This window comes from Megalobrama amblycephala, linkage group LG17 (genome assembly GCF_018812025.1).
Source record: "Megalobrama amblycephala isolate DHTTF-2021 linkage group LG17, ASM1881202v1, whole genome shotgun sequence".
Taxonomy (NCBI): domain Eukaryota; kingdom Metazoa; phylum Chordata; class Actinopteri; order Cypriniformes; family Xenocyprididae; genus Megalobrama; species Megalobrama amblycephala.
In genome coordinates, this window is record NC_063060.1 from 47170456 (window position 1) to 47191102 (window position 20647).

General features: G+C 37.4%; 1 long non-coding RNA gene across 2 annotated transcripts; it reads right to left on the reverse strand.

The window, feature by feature from the left end:
• Positions 1-14202: 14202 nt before the first annotated feature.
• On the reverse strand, positions 14203-17330 carry LOC125250440. Of its 2 annotated transcripts, none has more exons than XR_007180798.1 (4): positions 17275-17330; positions 16487-16640; positions 15341-15417; positions 14203-15081 (listed from the first exon to the last, which is right to left on the reverse strand). It is a non-coding gene; the product is annotated as an uncharacterized LOC125250440 (long non-coding RNA). The 2 variants fall into 2 exon arrangements; XR_007180797.1 differs by lacking the exon at positions 17275-17330 and adding an exon at positions 16757-16858.
• Positions 17331-20647: the final 3317 nt, after the last annotated feature.

Consider the following 20647-nt stretch of genomic DNA (forward strand, 5'->3'; position numbering starts at 1 on the left):
TCAGGTGTGTTTAATTAGGGAGAAAGACAAAACCTGCAGTGCCTTCAGGACCAGGGTTGAGAAACACTGACCTAGAGGTACTGGTCCACGTTTCCTCTTGTTTAACTCACCTGGGTGTCCATTCAGCTGTGGTATCCTGGTGACCTGAAGGAGGCGCTACAAACGCATCATTGTGAATTATATTCTTCTCTGAACTGGACATCATTGCATATAAGACGGGACATACACTGGCATACCTTCATTTATAAAGCTTTGCTAGAGTTACTACCAAATTATATTCAAAAATTGCTGCAATTACAAACTATTACATATGCAACTAGATCATCTAATTATATCTCTTTGACTAACCCTAGAAAGAAAACTACTTAAGGCTATTGAAATTGGAGACATATGTTTCAGTTTGTGCATTTAAAAAAGTATTAATGAGTGCTTTTATTACAACCTGTAAATGTTTTGCCAGTTTTTTTTTTTTTTTTTTTGTATGTTTTGTAATGTATGGCTGTATGTCTTTCAGGAGGCTTTTGCACTTCTGCCAGGCTGTTATTGAAAATAAGAACTTGTTCTTAATGACTTGCCTGTTTAAATAAAGGTTAAATAAATAAATAAAAACTAAAAATGTATTCATTTATATGTCTTTCTTATAAAGTTTTACACTGGATAACAATTCACTTTTCTCACAACTATAAACACAATCATCGATACGACAGCCAGTAGCACAGCTCCTCAACAGACCGTCCATACCGGCGTGATGAATACGATCCTCAACTGGATGGAACTGAAATAAATACTTTGATTGTTGCGATCCTATCAGACTTATGATAGCAACCTGATTCATAACAAAGCACTGTTCGCCAGAGGAGAACTGGCCCCCTGACTAAGCCTGGTTTCTCCCAAGGTTTTTTTTCCCCCATTTTAACACCTATTTGCCACTTGTTTGCCACCTGATGTCACCTGTTGGAGTTTGGGTTCCTTGCCACTGTCGCCTTTGGCTTGCTTAGTTGGGGACACTTGACATTTGATATTCAATAGTATTCTTGACATTTATTCAACAGTGCTTTGATCTGCCTGCATTGACACTATTATTTAAGAGCTGCTGTGCAGCCAAATTATGTACCAGTTATCAATGTAAAGCTGCTTTGATACAATCTGCATTGTAAAAAGCGCTATATAAATAAAGGTGACTTGACTTGACTTGACAATCTGATAACTACATCCCAATTTGTACAAACTCAGAATTCTCGTCTTAGATCATGACACACAAATACACAGATGACTCCACTGCCATATTTCAATATTTACTCCACTTGAACACAAGCTTTTCTTCAATGTCCGAGCGTCCTGAAACCCACACCAACATCAGGAGAATCATTAAAAAACTAAGATGAATTGCATGTCAAAGGTAAGTTTCAAAGGACTGTGAAGTTATCATTTGCAGCTCAAAATTAAGTCCAGATGTATTTAAGGCCCTTATTGATTTGATTATTTGAATTATTTTCTTTTATATTTTATACTTAACACATGAAATGCTTTATGATGTACAAAAACAAACAGATATTGTTTGGTGCATTATGCTTGCATGTTATTTTAAAGACTTTATTCATGTTATACAGTATAATTAAGCAAAGTATATGATAGTAAATGGATCAATTCCAAAAGATAAATATAAAAGAAAAAATGAATTGACAAATATGTTTTCAATGTTCCTGAGATAAACACTACCAGTCAAAAGTTTGGAAAATGTTTTTGAACAAAGTCTCTTATGCTCATTAAGGCTGTATTTATTTAATAATAAATACAGAAAAAGCAATAATATTGTGAAATATTACAATTTAAAATTACTTTTCTATTTAAATATACTTTAAAATATAATTGATCAAAGCTAAATTTTCAGCATCATTACTCCAGTCTTCAGTGTCACATGATCCTTCAGAAATCATTCTGATATGATGATTTATTATCAATGTTGGAAACAGTGCTTCTTAATATTATTTTATAACCTGTGATACTTTTTCAGGATTCTTTGATGAATAAAAGGTTAAAAAATATCAGCATTTATTTAAAATATAAATCCAAATGACATGATATTTAGCCCCTGGAATGAAAATTTTATCAGGGGAACACACAAAAACATGGATTTTACACCCCAGAATGCAGTTTTTACTTAAAAATGTGACTGGGCTAGTTTTGAGTAGCAATTGGTTGGGCATTGTTGTGAAAACTTGGCAACCCTCCCATTCAAGCACACGAGAATCACTCCTATAAACCTGAATGAAGAGTCTGGCTCTCTGTAACGGAGGTGTCCCTCGCTCAACAGAAGCCCTGTCTCTTCAGCTTTATTAGCCTCTCTGAGACCCGCCATATGAGATCTAATCTCTTTATCGGATAAATAAACCTTCACAGCCCTCTCAGCTTACAAGTTTTATTATTTTTCATGCACACACTCAACCCTTTCTGGGTTGTTCAAACAATTCCTCTTAAAATTATTCGTGTTGGGTCTTAGAGAAAATTTTTCCTCAATAATTTATGATCTCATGTTCTAAACATCAAACATATGAGCATATACTAAGCCAACTGTCAAGCAATTATTAATCAATCCTGGCCAGTAACTGATGATCAATCTGCCCCACGTTGGGCACCATGTTTTACGCTGTGTATTTAAACACTTTTTGCTTATTTTTATTATTCTCAGGTTAGTCGAATCGGATCAATAGCACTTTAAATACTTACAAATTCGGACCGAAGAACGTCTGTTCTGGCTCATAAATCAATGCTTTGTTATAAAAATATAAGTCAGCTTATTTATTACAATTAGTAATAATTCTTATGCATGTAATTGTATTCTTATGCATATTACACAACAATAACAAATCAGAGCAGCAGTATTTATCCATCAGCAAGAACAAGACATTTGGTTTCATTTGGATGGTTTCATACCACAGGTTTGTCTTTTTTTTTTTTTTTTTTTTTTTTGCACAGATGTCATTTTGTGGCAATTTTTCAATGGCAAATGTGAATCAACATTGAATCAAATGTTTTGGGTGAGTTTCTACATTTAGCAGACATCCAATAGAATTGATCTTTCATCAAACAGTCGTGACAATTGTTTAAAAACGTGTCAAAGCCATGGAGAAAAAACTGTAACATCCAGTAGTTTTACCAAGATACACCAGATAATGCAAACTATAGAAGAAATTATGAATATCCTGCAACCATTCATGTCCTTAACTGAGATGATAATTGATGACAGGTGTGTGATTTACAGTTGGAGAAGAGACGAGTGCTGCAAAACCTCACCTTTGATCATCAAAATCTGCTCCAAAATCAAACAATGATTCAATTCATGCTTCAATTCCACATAAAACTCACAGATAGTCACAGATATTGAGCAGATAATTTCAGGAGGAAACAGTGAACATTCATGTTACATTAGAGGTGGTTTGTGACATGCATAATGAATTAATGCTGATGGGAAATGAGGAAATGTGCGATCACTACTGAATCTCTTGATAACAAGCTTTTGAAAACAGAGTAAAAATCCCCACATCCACTCAATCAGGGAAGAGTTTTCTAACGGGAGAAACCAAACCATTATGATCCTCAGTAGAAGTGCTTCAAGTTCAATCCTTCATGACTGAAACTTTAAAGAATACATAAAAACTGTATTTATCATTTCAGCTATTATAATCTTTTAAATCATCATGAGTGAAATATATGCATCACGTGGCTTTTGTGTTCACGATCAACATGTTAATGAAAGTGTTCATTACTGTCATTATTTACCATTAAGATCAGATGTGTTTGATTATTCTGCTGTGAAAAACTCTAGTGTTCACCATATTTTAATATGGTAATATTCATATTTTAAGGGATTAATACATTATTAGCTAACTGATTTGTATATGTAAAATCTTTGTAAAATCTGAGAATTATATCACTGTACACATTTTCCTCTCAATAACACTTGAGGCTCTTTGTTTCAGTGGTTTTCTCATTTGAAGTTTGGTTTTGTTTGCTGATGCGGTTGTGTCCATTAAGTGTTAATGATGTTTAATGCATCTTTGTTTGATGTTTCCGGAGTTATTCAGGCTATAAAAGAGCGCTGAGCAGCTCATAAACACCATCATCTTCTGATGAACAGCGTCTTTAGTCCACAGTCTGATTCCAGGTCAGATCAGGAGATCATCTCATCGGTGAGTTTATATCATCAACTATCTTTGTGTTTCAGCCTCTGGAATCACTGTGATCATTTGTGTTTAAACTAGTTTCCTTTAATGAACATTGTGTGTGATTTCAGTACAGCAGATCCAAATGGAAAAACTACAGATTTCCATTTCTTAAAGAAAACAGGCTTGAAAAGCAGCAGAAGAATCAATATTTCAGGAAGATCGTGTCATTTATGTTTCCTCTCGTGATCATTCGTGGGTTTCTTATTTTACTGAAGATATGAAAAAACATTGAGTGAAGTTTAAGAATGAAATCAAGCAGCTGCAAAGCATTTCTCAGTTTACTTCAGTCGTCGCAGTTGAGCCGAACCAGTTCTGAAAGTTAGACTGGTTTTTCACTCAAACTATCATTGTTAGTTAATCGTGTCCTTTCAGGTAATCACAGTTTCACACGTTGATCAGATTGTTTGTCTGTAATCTCAGTCATTTCCTACATCAGATCAACAAGCTTTAAAATGTGTGTTTTTCCAGTGCAGCGAATGAAGAGCTCTTCAAACACGTGAAACATCTGTCAGTCTGTGTGCTGCTCCACAAACCTTCTGCTTCGACTCGCTTTGACCTGCAGAACAAACACACAAACTACTGTCAGTAACGTAAGTTCTTCCAGATTTATTCCTCCATTAATAAACTATTAAACACTTACAGTTGAGCTGAACTGAATATTCACAACAACAGCATTCTTGTGTTATTGTTCAGATGGAGGATTTTCAGTCTTTAATCTTACATTTAATGTATTTTAAGCATTTTAACATCACACACATCTCCTCTGAAGAAAATGTAACTGAGGAAACTGTATTTCAACAATCACACAGAAAACACATTATGCCATATATTTTCCCCTATTGTTTTTAATATAGAAAAAATATATTTCTTCAACAGGAAATGAATATTAAACTAATGACTGGTTTGTTATTTAGTGCTGTCGAGATTTCATGAAACAATGGAACAAAACACCAGCATCAACGGATCAACTGGAGTAAATAATGACAGTGAATGGAGGAGTGAGCGATGGGAATATTACAGGAAACTTGAGTTTGCAGCACCATTATTTGCCCGGATCATTTCAGCCATTGAGATTCCCGTCATGATCTTAACTCTGGTGGCGTTGTGTGCTCTTATCAAATCTCAGCGCTCTGCTTCAGTTTTTGTTATTCATTTGATTCTTTCAGATCTCATTCAGATCATTTGTATCATAATGAGGACAATCAAATGGACACCTGAAGTGTTTATTGGATTCAAGTTATATATATTCCTTAGTGCATATCATTACAGTTTGATTGCGGGTGTGTATTTTATGGCATGTGTTGCTTTTGAACGATATCTTCTGGTTTCTCATCCTATCTGGTACAAATCTCATCATTCACTAAAAGTCTCCTGTGTTGTTTCTGTGATCATCTGGTTTGTTCCTCTGATCTTTGCAAACGTAATACTCCGATTATAGGCTTCCATTATTGTATTCTAACTATCTGCTCCTATCGATCGGCTGTTTTATCCCCTACCCGATAGTCATTCTGTGTTTTGTTGGTACTCGTCGCGGTCTTTCACACGCAATATCTCTTACTTCTCTAAAGCGACAATTAATTTTGGGAAGTTTGTTCCTGGTGCTGCTGACTTACACATTTCTCATTCTGCCCTTTGTAATCCTGAATTTAATTTTTCATAATTTTCCCAATGTGTGGAACAGTTTATTATTTTTTAAAGTTTTAGTTTTTTTTGAATTCCTCCTGTATCTGAACCCAATCGCTGACTGTATATTGTACTTGTTCATGAGGCCTGATGCTGGTGATTTAATGAAGTCTGTTCGCTGCTGTTGTAGAACTGACACACATCAGAATTCGACACACAGTCGGGACGAACACTCTCGAGACAGTAGAGCCACGTTTGCCTGCTGTGTTTCAGTGCAAAATCCTGCGTCTCGTTCACAGACCGCCTGCAGTTCAGTTTAAACAGATGAAATAGAGCTGAACTGAAGAAATGAAGACAGTGTCATTCTGTTCTTCACAAACAGGTTTATCAGAGAAAACTCTCGATTCATAAAGAAAACACACACAGTAAAGAGAGTTTTATCAAAAGATGTATTGATGAACACTTACTGTTGAAGCTTCTGCTGACTTTCTGTAGCAGCAGTAATTTCTCATTCGATGGAGAGGAGTTATAATCCAGAGTAGTGGATCAATGGTTTGCCTTCATAAAGAGCGTCTCATTGCAGTCGTGGGGAAATGCTGTAGGATCAATGTTCCCGCAGTAAAGCAGGTCCAACAGTCTGCTGGATCCTCCACACACGAGCAGGTTTCAGCGTGAACACTGCGTTCAGCATCAGTTCTGATCACTACATCAGTGCAGACGCACACATGCACACAAACACCCTTTATTCTGACTTCATTTCCCGCTAGACTCACAGTTTAATGTCATATTCCTGCTTGTCAGCTAGTGTTCATAATGCATGTACATTTATCACACTCTTTTTAGCAAATAATTACTATTCACGCTATTAAAAGGATGAAAAATGACAATTTACCTTCATGTTGATCAAAAGATGAATAACTTTCTTTCTACTGTGGAACATAAAAGACAATATTTTGAGATTATTCTGTCCATATATTGTAAGTCAGTGGACAGTTTTGGGTGAACAATCCCTAAAAACACTTGATTTCAAGTGCATGAAGTATATCAGAAGTGTACTAAGTTTATATAAATATTATCCAGGAGTTATTAGTAATATTGTTGTGTTTATAGAAGTGTTTCATATAGTTGACTGTATCATATGGAGTCAGAGACTGTCCTGTATTCTCTCTTTTCTATCATTAATATAATTAAAGAGCTCCAGTTCTCCTGTATCTGTTTCTGTCTGTGTTTATTTGACTAATAACAGCTGATCTGAACTAAAGTGGAGAAGATCAAACCACAGATCAAGATGGAAAGAAAGATGGCAGATGGTTTTCCTGAGAAGGTCCATCTTCAGGTACTGAAATCCTGCTGGTCAGTTGATGTCAGCTCCAGTTCACTCACACTGATCATCTCACACACGAGTTCCTCTATCTGCGCTCTAGACCCACTACACTTCTCTAAACACTCATGAACTGCTTATTACCAGACGTCCTGAATATCATTAATCAGTCCCTACAGCGAGGAGTTTCACACAAACTGGTAAAACTGCAAATGTTAGGCTGAAGAAAAGTAATCTTGATTCTTCTGTGCTCAGTAACTACTGACCAGTGTCTAATCTACCATTTCTTGGTAAAATAATTTAAAATAGTATCTATACAGCTCAATAACTCAAAATCTTAATGCCAATACACTAAATGAGACGTTTCAGTCTGGCACTGTTTGACAAGTCAAACCCCCCTTTCAAGGACACTTAAAGAAAATGGATCTATGGAAAACAATCAGTCATACTCTCTGAATAAATGATCAAGTATTAACAGAGATGAGATCATTATTCCAGGTTAGCAAACAGTGTAACAATAAATTATCTCAGGTATCAGTGCTAGTTTCCACAACAGCTGCAGTGAAAAAGACCAGGTGTTGTTTTTATTCCTCTATATTGACTTTGTCAGCTAAATTCCCTGTTAAATTAGATTGATTACTCTAGCTATTCACTCGAAACACAGCATGCTGAGGACATCTGCTGGTAAAAGACATGTAAATGCATCAAGAACAGCAAAACGTGTGTCGTCTTTAGATAGTATCTGGTGCACACTCAACTGTATATGAGAGCGGTCCTGTTCTGTCTTTGCAGGTGTCCATTTGTGATCTCCTCTGTAATTTCTAGCAAACACACTCGTTTTCCTTCTTCTTGTGACAGTTTATTCTGTCTGTTGTGTACGGTTCTCCTAAAATTGGGTTTCAGCAAATCCAGCCTTGAACGTAGGGGTTTACCAAGGAACAGCTTGGCAGGTGTTCGATTTGTGGTGATATGAGTTGAATTTAAATATGCAAATAAGAAATTGTGAAGCTTCTGGTTTAGTGTGATCCTTATTTTGTCATGGCCTGCAGTGTATTCTTCAAGCTTTGAACAAATCTCTCAGCCATTTGTAGCGGGGTGGTAGGGCGCAGTATAGCCCGTTACTGGGTGTTGGCTGTCAAGCATTGGTTTGGTGTTTCAGGGCAACTTTGGACACAGACGCTGTCGACGTGAGCCAACCCTGCAGTCTGCTTTCATCGCCACTGCTTCTTCGGCGTCAGCTTGGTGTGTTCCTGCCTTCAGACAAAGCAGAGAGTTCCTGGGGGGCCTCCAGCAACGCGTTTGGGAACCACTGATTTAGCAGACATGCAATAGAGTTGATGTTTCATCAAACAGTCATGACAAATGTAAAAAAATGAGTCAAAATGATGGAAAAAAACTGTAACATCCAGTAGTTTATGCCAAGATATATAAGATAATGCAAAACTACAGTAGAAAAGATGAATATCCTGCAATTATTCATGTCCTTAATTGAGATGATAATTGATGACAGGTGTGTGATTTACAGTTAGACAAGAGCTGCGTCACCTCACTTTTGTTCACCAAAATCTGCTCCAAAATCAAACAATGATTCAATTTGTGCTTCAAGTCCATATAAAACTCACAGATATTGAGCAGATCATTTGATTAGGAAACAGTAAACATTCATGTTACATTAGTGGTGGTTTGTGACATAATGAATTAATGCTGATGGGAAATGAGGAAATGTGCGATCGCTACTGAATCTCTTAGTAACAAGCTTTTGAAAACAGAGTAAAAATCACCCACATCCACTCAATCAGGGAAGAGTTTTCTAACGGCAGAAACCAAACCATTATGATCCTCAGCAGAAGTGCTTCAAGTTCAATCCTTCATGACTGAAACTTTAAAGAATACATAAAAACTGTATTGTTTATCAATTTAGCTATTATAATCTTTTAAAACATCCCATGTGAAATATTCTATCTACCATATCTGTACTTCATTTGCACCTTGTCTGCACCATCATCACAGCACCTAATGAAGCACACGCCTCGCTTCACTCACTATGAAGTAGACCCTTACTTTGTTGATCTCTATGCGCTTATCCGCAGTGGACTTTCTCCTTGTTTCTCCAAGCGATATATCTCCAGTGTTTCTCCTGAGCTTAACTCCTGTGTTTCCTCCAGTGTCTTCCCTTTGTCGAGTCATCTGTGTTTAACCAGCTTGCTGTACTCACCATTTCCAGCGAGGTGTGTGCATCCATTCATCCTCCCTCCTGTCCATCCATGGTCCATCCACGGTCCATCCACGATCCTGATTGTTTATATTCTATATAAAATATTATGATTTAAATATGCTCACACCTGCAGGCTCACCCCAGTAGTTCGTATTTTTGGGGTTTGATTTGTATTTGGTTTGAAAAGTGAAACTAAGATTGATTAATAGTGTTTTGTTTTGTTATGACTGCATCTCTGTGCATGCTTTATGGACAGGACATGTGTATATGAAGATACTCCTCCACTAACCTCAAGGGGCTAAAGAAAGTTTAAAGATTATCCGTCACAGTTATTAAAGAAACACTTGCACTTAAGATCAATGGATGAGATGCAAAGGACTGAAAGGACTGCTTAATGGATTATCTTCTCAAGAAACTTGGATGATTTGCTGCCCACTGCCGAAGTGGAAGTACGCGATTTATGAATGAGCAAAAAACGCATCAGAGGTGAGTACGAGAAATGCAGACAAGCAACACAACTGATAACTGAATGTGAGCTTGGAAGAATGTTTGAGTAAACGTGTAAACAAACAGGCATGTTACGGGAACAGTAAAACAAGAGGTCATGAAATGTGTGTTTAAAGTGTTTGAACGCTAAAGCATAATTGTGGCCTGTACAAAATGTCTGAGGAGATTTAGACGGCTGCTGACGCCGAAAAGCTTTTAACTCACACATTGCAATGCGTAGAGGCATATTAGGAGCATGCACAAGGAAAATTAATGAAATTAAAGCTTTGCTCGTTGGAGGTGGAAGCATTGAAGGTGGATGACTGCATGGCCTTATTATTATTTTTCATCCATGATTTTGAAAGTGTGCATAAAACAGTGCAAGAGCTCTTAGCAGAAGAAGTAAAGGAAAATGATCATGTTGATTGGTATGAACTTAGAATGCTGAATTTGATTACTTTATTAAAGAAGATGAAATGCGGAAGAAGGAACAAGGAAGGAGGAGGAGGAAGGGGGGGGGGAGGAGGAAGGGGGTCAACAGTGTAATTATAAATGTAATCACAGAAATTAATTACAGATGTAATTACATACAGGTGTTTTTAAAATATAAGTACAATGTAGAAACATGTATGTACACAATAAGTGCATTGTATCAAATGATTAATTTAAATGTAAGTACATAGTAGTTAAGGCCATTTAATATAAAGTGGGTCCACTATTTTAGCATTATAGTAATGTACTGTAAAATACGTATGACTGCATAGTATTGCATAAACATTTGTAACTCTAAGCCATCCATTTACCTCATTCATTGAATGAATGAGGTTGGTTATCATGCTGTACTACATTTTTTGTAAATGGTTTACAGTTCCTATGCTGAACACATACTGTGTTTGAATTCTGTACAGAGTGGAAAGGCAAAGACATCATCGAGGACGAGGACGCTTGTTTACAGATGTACAAGAGACTGCAATTATAAATATGGTTTTGGCCAACAATGCAATGAGGATTCGAGAGATAAGAGAGCATATCTTGAATAATGACACCATATTCAAAAACATCAATGCTGTAAGCCAGTCGACCATACAACGCATCCTCCAGTGGCACCAAGTGACGATGAAACAACTTTACAAGGTGCCATTTGAGAGAAACTCTGACAGAGTCAAGAATCTGCGACATGACTTTGTAGAGGTATGTATGCAACACTACTTCCAGTACTTCAGACATACCATATTTACTCATCTGTGTATCCTTTTGTCTGTTACAGAGAGTATTGGAGATGGATGCCCATGTAATTCACCATGAATTTATTTATGTGGATGAGGTTGGCTTCAACCTCACCAAAACCAGGCGCCGTGGACGAAATGTAATAGGACAGAGGGCAATTACCAATGTCCCTGGACAGAATGGGGGTAATATAACCATGTGTGCTGCCATCACTCAAAACGGGGTCCTCCATCACAATGCCACACTGGGTCCATATAACACCGGCCATATACTCACTTTTCTGGTTTGCCACCCATCCACAATTTGTAGTTTTGTACCTACCCCCATATTCACCTTTTCTAAATCCCATAGAGGAATACTTCTCAGCCTGGCGCTGGAAAGTGTATGATCGCCAACCCTTTGCCCACATGCCGCTTCTCCAGGCAATGGAGGACGCATGTGGGGACATAGAGGTGGCCTCTGTCCAAGGTTGGATACGCCATGCTAGGAGATACTTCCCTCGATGTTTGTCAAGAGAAAACGTATCTTGTGATGTGGACGAAGTATTGTGGCCAGACCCAGCTCGGAGAAGAGATGAAGCTTAACCCCCCCCCTCCCCCCTGCCAATTCCTGGACCGGGACCCCACACACAATTTTCTGTATTCTACTGTAAAGAATATACTTTTGGTTTACATGTTTATAGTTTTGTTGTAGGCTAATGTATACAACAGTAATGTTTGGCCTAATAAATATTTTCTGTTTCTACATTGCATTGGCGTTTCCGGTGTTCTTGTTACCCCTCTGGATACCCCTGGATACACTGCACAGTTTTAGCAATTCTATAAGATCATTTTTTTAGCACACTGTGCAACATGGATCTACTAAACCTGGGTACGACATGCATGTAGACTGAACGATCATGACACATTTTGACTAGTATGCTAAAATTTATCACACCAATCAGAACCTTCAAAAGTTAAAGAGTTAAAGAGCCCGAGTCAATTCATTCAGTTTTGCAACAATAGATCCAGAAAGTCATGACTGAAAAGGTCGAGGACACCAGAGAGGAGGAGGAGGAGGAGGATGAGCAAGAGTGAAAGAGTGAAGGAAGAGGAGGAGGATTAGGGCAAGGAGACAAAGAGTCTCAGATGAAATTCGTGCCACTAGTTGACCATATCCTTGTCCATGGTCTGACTATGAGGAAGACCGGGCACCTCATACCCCACCCCAACGACGGGAAACTGGACCAAAATATGTATTGTTAAACTATGTAATGTTAGTTTTATATCGTTAGCAACTAGTTTAACCATACATATTTTGGTGCAGTGTCCCGTCGTCGCCGGCAGTGAAGCATGGTAAAACCCAATAGAAAGTCATAAAACTTTAAAATACACACACAAACGTCGCTAGCCATGTAACCAGAGCCGTTAAATATGAGTGTTGCTACACTTTCACTGTCACATGGTTCGTGTAGCTCTCAATAGTTCCAAACAAATCTGCGCGGTCAACCAGTTTGAATAGTTTTAAGCGGGGCAGACAGCTGTAGCTATATTTGCAGCAATTATTGGTAAATATTGACACATAATATACATTGATTATTACATCGACCTTTTTTCCTGGGGAGTGGCGGAAACACAGCATTAATCAGTTTTTGTGTTTTTAATTTTGGAGGGAAGAGGGGCTGCTCCCATAACATTGTCCTGGAAAAAAGGCTATTATATGTATGTAATGTAAGTGTTGACTTAATAATCAGTGTATATTATGCGTCAATATTGATGTCACCTGATGGAGTTTGGGTTCCTTGCCAGGTAAAGCTGCTTTGACACAATCTGCATTGTAAAAAGCGCTATATAAATAAAGATGACTTGACATAAAATACATTTACAGCAACTACTGTATTTGCAGCATTTTTTCAGCAAATATTATCGCATAATACTGATTAAATATTGAATAAAATTGGTTACTACATTGACTACACTTACAGTACTGTATTGTATCTGGAGAGTGATAGAGACAGCATTAACAGTGTGGTCTGTTAAAATGTACAGGTAACTGGAGAGATGAGTGAATTAACAATGTTGCTAAATACAATCCATAACATTAACATTTCCTTTAACTGGATTCATTTCAGTATGTCAAATGTGCCCCTTTATCCTGACCAAAACATAGGCTAAACCATACACACACAAATACATACATACATACATGTGTGTCTCTTTATATATATATATATATATATATATATATATATATATACACACACACACACACACACATATATATATATATATATATATATATATATATATATATATATAAACACACACACACACACACACACACACACATATATATATATATATATATATATATATATATATATAAACACACACACACACACACACACACACACATATATATATATATATACACACACACACACACACACACACATATATATATATATATATATATATATATATATATATATATATATATAAACACACACACACACACACACACATATATATATATATATATATATATATACACACATACATACAGGTGCTGGTCATATAATTAGAATATCATCAAAAAGTTGATTTATTTTATTCTATTCAAAAAGTGAAACTTGTATATTGTTATATTTACATTTATTCATTTGGCAGGTGCTTTTATCCAAAGCGACTTACAAGTGAGGAATACAACAAGCGAGTCGTCATGACGAGGCAGATAGACACAAGAAGTGCTCACAATACAAGTTACAGGCAGTGCTCAGATTATCCTAAACTACAATAGAGAAGTATTAGAGGAAGTGAAAGGATAGGAATATATATTTTTTTAAAGATGAGGTTAAGTGCTCACGAAAGAGATGAGTTTTCAGCTGTCTTTTGAATATTGACAGGGATTCTGCATTCCGGATGGAGGCAGGAACACTCTAAACAAAAATGGTGCTATATAGCACCAAAAATGGTTCTTTGGCTCGTAATCATAGCGGAACCTTTTTTGGTGCTATATAGCACCTCTCTTTAAAGGTGCTATATGGCACCTTGTCGTATGGTGCTATATAGAACCATAAGAGGTGCCATATAGCACCAGCAGTGGTTCTTTGGCTCGTTATGATAGGGGAACCTTTTCTGGTGCTATATAGCACCTATTCTTAAAGTTTTCTAGCACATTTGTCAAATTAGAGGTGCCATATATTGTTTTTTGAGCTAGCAGGGCCCGTTATCATGCCAGGTACTACTGTAGATGAGTCAATATGCTTCTAAATTACACTTTTATGAATGATAATTAATAATTTCTTACCAAATCATGACTTCAAAGATTCAAAATCATGTACTAAATGCTTACTGAAAAACAAAATACATTACACTTTCAAAACCTTTTAATTTATTTCTTTCAGCAGCAAATAAACTCAGTGCTGACAAGTCAGGGAATATACATGTACCACATCACATTATACTCCCCTTTTATACACATACAAAATAATGCAACAAGCTTGAAATATGTACATTTTTGAAGACAATAGTCCTGTTTTTACATACTGAGTTATGCTCTGAAGTCCTGCAGTTTCTTTCAGCGCACTAACATTTTTGTAAGTCCTTCAGGATTTCAAAAACAATATAGAAACTGGAACTTAAACCATAAGAAAGGGAGCAAGAGAGAATATTGACTCCAAAAGTCTACTCACAGATTGAGTTGTACACTCATTTTACAGTGACAGGAAGTCCGACTGCATCCTTCAATTTCAAAACAACACACTTCAAAAAGGTCAGTGTCTTTTTCAGTCCTTTAGGGTACTGGATTGGATTCGATTCCAAACGCAAAATATACACATAGGAGGAGGTCCAGTGCCATCAAGATGTCCTCACTCTCCACTGTGATTAACTGGCCATCCAACGTGAACAAAATGTGGTCACACTGCATGAGATGATCCTCCCGCAGGCTTTAGGCACTATCTTAGGTGTTGGGATGACAGGAGGGCTGGTCTGAGCATGGCCCTGGAGAAGAGGGGATAATAGCATTAACCATCTTCACATATTTATTTGAAAGGCAAACCTTATAAGCTAAATTAATTTCAACTACTGTCATATACAACTGCTCAAATACTTTTGGCCATTAACTGGAAATGAATGTAATTTTCTCTTCACATTGATAGAATAGTGTGTGTATTATCATTTGCATAACAAAATGTGCAATAAGTGTCATGCTTTGATTAGATTGTGCTTCACACACTGTAGTCAACTGTTCATGGCTCACCTCAATGTCAAACAGCAACCCCAGGTCCACCTTGAACAGTGCAGGCAAGAGGAGAATAGCTGCTTCCAACTGTAGGCCTTTAAACAAAATAACATCATTAGGTTAACATAACATGGGGGATGCTTTTACCCAATACTTTTTTTGTTTTGTTTTTTAAACATTCATTACTGTGTGTAAAGCCCAAAGTATACTTCGTATTTTATGCGTATGCTTTTTCTGAACTCAAAACAAATTAAGATCTTTTTGATGAAGTCTAAGAGGTTTCTGTCCCTCCAATGATGAGGGTGAGTAATTAATAACAGAATTTTCATTTTTGGGTAAACTAATCCTTTAAAGGTGATTACCCTTGCACAAATCAAAGCAATTCTCAAACAACACAACATGATATTCATACAACTTCACATTTGTACGAGACATACACTAGAGCTGCATATTCTGGATAAAATGAGAATCATGATTTTTTGGTTGCAAATAGAGATCGCAATTCTCCCACGATTCTAAATAGACAACTAAAAATAACATTTAATTTACTAGTTCTAGCAAAATATTAATAGCTGGACTCTAATTGCCGGAAAATGTTTAATTTGAATGAATTATTTTTAAAAAGTGGTTTTGAATATATTAATGGCTCATTAATAAATACTTGTTTCACTACTGGATGAATCAGGGTTTAACCTTATCCAATCTATTGAATGAATGATTCAATGACAACGTCACTGGTTGCCACCTAGTGGCTTAACAAGGTAATTTATATACAACAGTTATTTGAAGCACCATGTTAGTTTCGATTTGCTCTATTTTGATCGCTATCTGATGTCCAGTGTTTATATCCTAACTGTAAACTTTTATCTTATTACTTATGTGATAATTTTAATATATGTGAAAGAAATCAAATAACCAAATCCTTGAATAACTACAGTGTGGATCAAAACTGCTGTCTCTGGATCAGTGGCAGCATGAACACTGAATGTTTTTGTCAAAGGTTTAATAGACACAGGCGAATCATTGTCATTAATAAAGTAGGATCGCGTGGGTGTTTGAATCGAGATTGCGACCTTTCTACGATAAATTGTGCAGCTCTAACATATACATACAAAGTAAATCAAAGGGGTTTCGGACAAGCCAGGTTGATGATGTATGTCATACCTAGAAGCAGGGCACAAGCTGATGTAACTGAAGTAAGTTGATTCAAAACTTTAACTCCCTCGATGTCAGCAGATGGTTCATGAAGTTCTCCCCCTCCTTCCAAATAATGAACATCGCCATGGTGAGCTGCTCCTCAATCATCTGTCTGGTTATCCTAAAATAGTGAACATAAAAAAAAACCAAATTCAGTCACCTTTTGCTAGCATAACTACAAAATACACAAATTTAGACTTATTTTTCTGAAAATAAATCAAAATAGAATATTCTTACGTTCAACTCAGAAAGTACTCCTTGATGAGGTCTTCAGGACTTTCTCTCAGGAAAAAGATAAGGGCCTTCAGGACACACTTCTCAGGTGAATGTTTTCGGCCAGATATGCAATAGCAAAGGACAAGAAAAAGAAAATAATTCATATTAATGACTGGCCAAATTTGCAATTAATATATTTATGGACAATACCAGCAACACTTGTGGCGTTGAGGGATCAAAAATAAATAAATAAATAAATAAAAAAAGGAGCTAAAAAAAAAATCAATTCTTTATTTTTCCAATGCGTTTCAGCATACAGGCCTTCGTCAGTGCTAAATTACTACAGATTTGTAATTAAGAAATGCATCTGAATCAGTCATTGGTTTCATTTAAAATTATGAATTTATAATATATAATTATAAGTCTGAAAATAAGATATGCATCAATTAATAAATTAGCTTTACACCCTAATATATTTAATCATTCTTGATTAAAGGGATATTTCACGAAAAATGAAAGCTAGCTGTTAATTTACTTACCATCAGGCCATCCAAGTTGACTTTTTTTTCTTCAGTAGAACAGTAAAGATTTTTAGCTGGAACTGTGATTAATTTAATGTCAATGGCTACTGTCACTGTGAGAATAAAAAAAAAAAAAATTAATACAAAACAACAAGAAAAAAAAGTCACATGCATTTGAGATGGCATAAGAGGAAGTTGATGAATGTTTTGGAATGGATAATTCTTAGTCTAAAGTTTGTTAATGAGGATAACATTCAAGTCAATATACAGCATTAGATGGATTTTATTCAAACATGTCCAACATTGGTAATTCATATTATCTATTAACAATTATAGCCGTTTTTATAGAAATTACTTACCATGTAAAGTTATTGCAAAGTGTCCTTAGTCGTCAAACATTGAGGAGCTTTGGATCCTAAAAGGGGGAGGGGAATCAGTGTTTATAAATGAAAAAAAAAAAAACTTGTTTGCTGCAGTGCAAGTAATTAATTAGTAGTGTAAATACTCAGCCATTTCATTATACTAAAAAAACCAGGATAAAAAAACACCTCGCGCTAGTCAAATGAAGTAAGCTTTAAATATGTCTTTACTCACACACTTTCTTCGTCATTTTGGTCGAACAAATAGATGAATAAATCAGAGCTAACGTGAAAAAGACAAATAAAAGAACTGACAAACATTAATTTAAAAACCTAAACTCAATAATTGTAATGCGAGGATCCCCTCAGCCTCGACTCGAGCGTCTCTCCCGCTCCCCACGCACTTCCTGCCCGCAGCATTTCAAATAGCACGCGCTGCTTACACGGTAAAGGAGACGTTTCTTTTAAAAATTATTTAGAGACATATTTACATGGTCCAAACTGAATACATTTCTATAGAATAAAACGAGTAAATGCAACATCTTGTATAGAATAGAAATATTCAATTAGCGCTAACCTTTATAACGTTACTGCAGGCCGCACAAATTCAAAAATTCGGTTAGTTACGATTTCGTTAGTATTCATGTTCACAAACAACGCTAATTAACTCATAAACCGCTAAAACACGTTCAACCTTTGCATTATCGAGTATATTATTTAAAACATTTCCAACCTACCTTATTTCATCCGAGTCCAGGGGAAAGAAAATGGCGGCCGAGCAGAAAACTCCAGAAAATCTCGTGAGTCATGACGTCAGAAAAAAAAAACGTCTGTCACGGGGTCCTTAAAGAGAAATTATCCTTTGGCTGAAAGTGAGATATTTGAGTAGTTGAGTGTACAATATTGAGAGCAATTCGCAGAAAGACGAAGTAATTAGACTCAAATAGTTATAGCAATCCAACTTACACCCATATTCACTTACAGTGTAGAGGGGCTTGGGGACAAAAAGGTTGAGAACCAGGTTGTTTAGAAAATACACTGTAATTTAATGTTGTTTTTAATCCTTTCCCCAACTAAACTAAGAGAATAAGAGAGTTAGAGAACCTTTAAAGAACTATACAGAGGCTTAACAGGTTCTTTGTATGGCAGTGGTGCTATATAGCACCTTAACCACAGCAAGGAACCGCTGAAGAACCACTGAAGAACCGCTGAAGAACCATACAGGTGCTTTACTGGTTCTTTATAAGGTAGCGGTGCTATATAGCACCTTAACCACCCCAAAGAACCGCTGAAGAACCATTTTTTTTTAGAGTGAAGATCATTCCACCAGCCAGGGACAGTGAATGAGAATGTCCTGGAGAGTGATTTCGTGCCTCTCTGTGATGGTACCACAAGCCTTCGCTCCTTTAATGAGTGCAGGCTTCTGGTAGGAGTCAGTGGAAGTAGGAGGGTGCTGAGCCTGTGGTAGATCTGTAAGGAAGCGTCAACGCCTTGAATTTGATGTGAGCAGCAAGTGGTAGCCAGTGAAGAGAGATGAAGAGAGGCGTGACATGGGCTCTTTTGGGCTCGTTGAAGACGAGACGTGCTGCTGCGTTCTGAATCATTTGTAGAGGTTTGATTGTGCATGATGGCAGTCCAGCCAGAAGAGCATTGCAGTAATCAAGCCTAGAAATGACCAGGGCCTGGACCAGAAGCTGAGTTGCATGCACTCTTAGGAAGGGCCTGATTTTCCTGATATTGTAAAGTGCAAATCTGCATGACCGAGCTGTCTTTGCAATGTGGTCCTTGAAAGTCAGTTGGTCATCAAGGATGAGCTGTAGATGATGTTCTTTCATCCATGCCGAAACCATGTGCCTGAATGATGTGACCTAGTGATGAAGAGTAAATGGAGAAGAGCAGGGGTCCAAGAACTGTGAGATAGGATTCAAACCAGAGAAGCGGAGTACCTGTGATGCCCAGTGATGAGAGGGTGGACAGGAGGATCTGATGATTCACCGTGTCAAAGGCAGCAGATAGATCGAGCAGAATGAGAACTGATGACTTGGAATTAGCTTTTGCAATCCGCAAGGATTCAGTGACCGACAGCAGTGCAGTCTCAGTCGAGTGGCCACTCTTGAAACCAGATTGATTGACATCCAATTGGTTGCTCTGTGAGAGGAAAGATGACACCTGGTTGAAAACAACTCGTTCAAGTGTTTTTGCTATGAATGGTAGGAGAGAAAGAGGTCTGTAGCTGTCTACAAGAGACGTGTTTAATGTGGGTTATTTAAGCAGTGGGGTTACCCGAGCCTGCTTGAATGTGTTAGGGAAAGTGCCAGTGTGGAGAGATGTGTTGATAATGTGTGTAAGTGCTGGTAAGAGTGTAGGAGCGATGGCTTGTAGAAGGTGTGAGGGGATGGGGTCTAGAGGGCAGGTGGTGGGATGACTGGAGCGGAGAAGTTTGGATACTTCTGTCTCAGTGAGGGGGGAGAATGAAGAGAGGAGGTGTGTGGCTGTGTGAATTCTGAATTCTGAAGCATAAGGCTTCTCTAGATAGGGCAGTAGTGGCCTAATGGATAGAGAGTCGGACTTGTAACCCAAAGGTCATGGGTTCGAGTCTCATGTCCAGCAGGTATTGTTGGTGAGGGGAGTGAATGTCCAGCTCTCTCCACCCTCAATACCACGACTGAGGTGAGACCCTTGAGCAAGGCACCGTACCCCCAGCTGCTTCCCGGGTGGCGCAGCAATGGCTGCCCACTGCTCCGGGTGTGTGTTCACGGTGTGTGTGTTCACTGCTGTGTGTGTGCACTTGGATGGGTTAAATGCAGAGCACAAATTCTGAGTATGGGTCACCATACTTGGCCACATGTCACTTCACTCACTCACTGACTCACTCACTTAAATCGCCAAAAACGATGGCAACCCAAAAGTGGGTTCCCAGTCCCTCTGGGAATGAGGACAGCAGCATGTCCAGTTCCTCTACAAAGGTACCCAGTTGGCCTGGGGGGGCGATACATTTCTACAATATGAATTTTGACAGGAATTGAGATTGT